The following is a 5,219-nucleotide window of genomic DNA, read 5'->3' as shown; positions in this document are numbered from 1 at the left end:
GGCTAAATGAGAACGGGTCGTTTCTCCGTCTTTTATTTTTGTGAAAGTCTGCTTGTATGTGGAAAGAGCTACTTGCTTTCCTCTTTCACTTCATCCGCCTGACAGTTTTGCTCAGCTCGGGGGCGACGCATGTTTCAATGTCTCTACACCGTACAGACAGGAGCTTTCTTGAGTGTCACAAAAAATTACAAACGTCTCAGCGTAGGCTATTTTCCAGTTCTTCAAATCGTCTAATTAGGTGAGAAATTTTGATGTAAATATTAAGCTATAAATTAAAACAACATTATTTTTTTTTTGTTGAATAATTGTTTTCGTTTGTCGGAAACCAACTAGACAAGGAAACTACCCTATTTAAAATTCAATGCGTTCTCTTCGGCATTTAAGGACAGTATTTTTGGGAGATAACCATTAGAGTGTATGGCTGAGAGACCATTTCCATAAAAAAATCCCGTCCCAAATATAAAATGGTACAAGCGTACGGATGCTGTGAAATAATTCCGCATAAAACGGTACATTAAGCTGCGAACATTAAGAATTTCCCGTGGCGTTGAAGCTTTTAAATTTTCCGAGAATATAATGAGTTCTGCCGAAGCTTAAGTGTTATGGTCTCCCTCTGCACAGGATTTGGTCGTAATACAGAAATGCACGCAAATTTTTGTAGGCTACATGAAAAGTGAAATAGTTGTAAAGTGAGTAAAGGTTAAAAGACTATAAAGAGTATTTCATCGGGTTTATAGATCTATGTTACTTACCTGTATTTTTTATATTGCCGGTAACCCTGTCGTTTATTAACATCAATAGTTATTTACAAATCATGTGCGCTACCCGACTCACTAGACAATATCTGTTTTGAGCCGGGTAGCAGTATCATAACATACATTTTGTTAACAAATCAGGGCTTAATAAAAAAATACAAAATAATTCATAAAATAATCTAGATATAAAATATTACATACATACAAAAAAATAATAATTGAACAATCGTAAGTATGAGAGATTTTATTGAAATGGAGTAGCCCATAAAAACCTATCATATGGATAGAGTAAAGTTGTGTTAAGAAATGAAAAAATACTTAGCAATTGAATTTAAAACATTAGAAACAGTATAATAGTCTGGATATGTGAAAAAAATAAAATAAAATAATAACACGCTTAACTTAAATGATTTACCCATAATAAGGAAAGAAAAATGCAATAAAGAAAAAAGAGAGAGAGAAAGAGAGAAAAGTATTCAATATATAGGAGACACATAAGAAACCATTTTTGGTGTAAAAATTATGTTAATTAACACGGATGGTTTGTAAGTAACTTGTTAATGTAATTTCTATTTTTGTTCATTAACCATAAACTAAAGTTTTTATATGTATATTTTTTGTTGGTTTGAGTTATATGTTGTGTTTCTTTTAAGAAAATGTTGAATATGGCAGGAGCGAGGTAAAATTCATATTTTTAGCAAGTGTGGATTTAATTTTTGTCACTTGTAAATGGTTGCTAAAATTAGTTATATGTAGTGTTCTGAGAGTGAGATATGTGGGAAGGTGACGATTTTATGCAATTTATTTGGATAATTTTTTTAATGAATAAATTTTTGATGTTAGTGTAAGAGCTCACCTATAGATGGCATTAGTAAAGTAGTCTATTAGGTTACCCATAAATAGCGATTTGCTGTCGAGTATTATAGAGATTGAGTGAAAAATAAATAAGTTGTGGACTTCGAGGTCAGGGTACAGATTATTCCAACCGCATGCTAAATACGATATCAGAGTCCTTTGTCAGTCCATCGCAATAAAAGGCCAAGTGCTTTGTTGGGCCGGAGTTTTATTTAATAAGAGAGGACCTATAAGTAAGGACTATATTCAGCATTGAGCTAACCACTTTACTAAAATTCCATGGAATCTCATAACGTTGATGACAACCATCTTGCATAGGAACAACCAAATAATGTGCAGAATTAATTGAGATTTAACAAGACTTAATGCGGCTTTAACGCTCGGGCGTAGTCATTTTAAATGGATTAACACAATAGGTGAGAAAATATATTTCCACCCACTAAAACGAAGTTTAATGAACAACTTAACTGCCCTATTAGCTTTCAGTTGAACAGTTTAATTTAAATCTTAAATTTTCAGTAAAAATGAGGCTTAATAATGACACTCTTAATCACGTTTAACATCCACAATTTAAACACTGAATTAGTGTCAGATTTTCAACTTTCTATTCTGAATGCTTAAGAAACTTAATAAATATAGAAAATTCCACATTTAAGAAGAGTTTGCTAATTTAGAAATATTTTTTTTACTTTTTTTAGATAACAATTTTAATTTCTAGCGGTGATCTCGTGTAACTGGATGAACTGTTGAGTCTGATCAAAAAATTTTTTTTTCCGATTAACTGAGGTAACAAACTCTTTACAAGGCATGGATCTGAATATTCAAAAGCTTAACTCGGCTATTGGTGCAAAACATCTCAAACTCCACAGGGAACCAATGGCATATCCGATAACGAAACATCCATTATTTAAAATCGTTTGTTGCATCATTTTAATTAAATGATTCACAACGTCGTGTAATATTTTAAATTGAGCCGCTATCAATAACAACCCTTACGTAGATGGCGATAAGGTTTAAATTCCCGCTTAACACCATCTGCCTGTTTTGATTTATGCAAGAAAAAAACATGGCCAAAAAGTGACTTTTATTTTATTTTGTGGATATTCAGGCATAAATATTTAATTTTTTTTTGATCATTTTATAAATAACTTAATTTTCCACATTATACAATAAAATCATGACCGAAAATAGGTTCGTAAGTAGGAGATTTTGAACTTTAAAGCAGTTTTTATAGGCCTTATACATTATTTTTTTCTGAGCTTATAAAAAGACTTATCTAAAAAATATTCGATTTTTTTAAAGGCCAAGATGTATTCTACTTGCAGTATTTAATTAAAGCATCTGAAACATTTCTAGGCGAACAAATTTTCAAACCAAAAACACATGATTTTGCATTACTACGTATGGCATCGCCTTAAATGAACTAGCTACGCATTTCTGTGACTCTGTCTGCACAGATAGAGAAGCAATAGCGCGTTTTACTTTTACCTCCAACCGATGGCGCTTTTCAATAAAACATATTTTACCTGTTACAGGTGACATCTATATAAAATAGGTATATAAAAAACGCGTATTTGAATGCAACTATGTGTCAAAATTTCAAAGCAATCGATGAAGTACTTTTGGAGATTTAAGATTTTGAAAAAATAAGTATTGTATTACATACAATACTTATTATTACGCAGACCTCTTAACTGCATGGTCTCAGAGCCTTCAGAAAACAGAAACACCATTTAACCATATGTAGGTTTCAGATGGAGAGTGAATGCAGTACTCACTATTTATAGTACTAATTATTTTCCTGGCTTATGGGTTTGCACCATTCTCGCTTTGATTTTCGGGAGAGGTGACTTCCTTCGGTTATTCCCCTCGTTGACTGGTATGATTGATTCCAGGCAGGGGGTAGGTATCTCGCTGATTATCAGCGGCTGAGTTGGCTGAATTGGTTCCGAGTTGGCGGGCACAGGCGTCTCGCTGGTTGGGCACCCCTTAGCTATTAGCTTATTGATCAGCTATAAGTAAATTGAATATAGATAATATATAAAACAGTTTGAGTAAGCGTTGCAAATAATTTTTATTATTATTTTTTAATGATAAACTAATGTTTATAAGACAAGGTTTTATGCATAGCATAAAGGATAACAAATAATTATAAGCAATAATTAGTTGCCTAAAATATCAAAACAGATTGAAAATATAAACCGAGTAAAAACAAATGCCGCCAACGGGAATTGAACCCGCACCTTCTGATGTCCGGTCAGGTAGTCTGAACCACTGAGCTATGTCGACTTATTTCTAACCCGCCAAATAATTTAATATGTACTAGTACCTCAATCAACAATTACTGCTTATTATATTAAAAAAAAAAAATATATATTAAGGCGGCATTTATTTTTACTCGGGAGATATTTTCAATTTGCATTGATATTTCAGGCGACTAATTATTGCTTGTAAATATTTATTATTTATTTCTTGACATTACTTACCCTTCCTTATTTTTCGGGAACACCGCTAGATGTAAACAAGGCCGTATAAATATTTTTTCGAATTCATACAGGTAGTATGAAAGAAATTTCAAGAATGAGCATATATTTTTATACCCTTGCCTACTTTCATAGTGGACCTTCCAGATATTCCTCCATCAAAGATCGTTTACAAAAATTAAGGATTTTAATTGGGGTTGATATCGCAAAATTGACAAATAAAACGTAAAGTAGGATCGTGGCGTTCACCCATTATTACGGCCTATAAATTCTTTCTAACGGTGTAAAAGGTTTCTGCTTCAAAGATTTATTTAGTGTTTATTAATTACATGTCCAGAGTAAATGATTTCAAGCTACATTTTGTAGAATTACACTAATAAATTACTTTTTAAATATACATCTTGTAGAATTACACTAATAAATTATCTTTTAAATATACGATCTTACGCTGGGAAAAATTAGAGGAAAATGATGAAGTTTGTAATTGTGTGTTCCCACCAACATTCTTTCTACGTCATAGAACGCCCGATGGAAAAAGTAAATTATTTACTTCTACTTTCGTTCTATTCTATGCAGAATCGACCATAGGGTAGAGCAAGGTTGAAAGAAATAGAATTATTATTTATTAATTATGTAATCTTTTTATACGCAACATACACATAATTGATAATGCATATGTACCGTAAATAGTAACAGTTAATTTTAATTAATTGTTTTTGTGTTTAATTCGTAGAAGTCTATTGTTAATTTTTTAATTGGATGTGTTTTAGTTTTTTTTTAGTATTGCGACATCTGTTTCGGCGTTCAAGGCTTAAAAGTGTGGTTAGGCCACGTTGAGACGACTTTATTATATACTTAAAATGTGGGTAAATATAATCATATAAACAATCGTCCTAACGTGGCCTTAAGCACATATGGATAAATCGTTAAAATCTATAAATATGTTAAGAGCTATGCTGTTGTGAGTTCCATGATAACTCCTCAAAATAACAATTCAAACCACCTTTAAAAAGTCATTCAAAGTGATGAAACAAAAACTGTTTTTATTTCACCACTTTTCATAACTTTATAACACTTTTTATAGGATTGTTGAATTGTCATTTTGACGAGTTATCCAGTTTCCGCT

This window comes from Hesperophylax consimilis, chromosome 7 (genome assembly GCF_061612785.1).
Source record: "Hesperophylax consimilis isolate HC1 chromosome 7, BYU_Hcon_1.0, whole genome shotgun sequence".
In the NCBI taxonomy this organism is placed as follows: domain Eukaryota; kingdom Metazoa; phylum Arthropoda; class Insecta; order Trichoptera; family Limnephilidae; genus Hesperophylax; species Hesperophylax consimilis.
The sequence above is the reverse complement of the archived record's forward strand: the minus strand, read 5'-3'. Positions refer to the sequence as shown.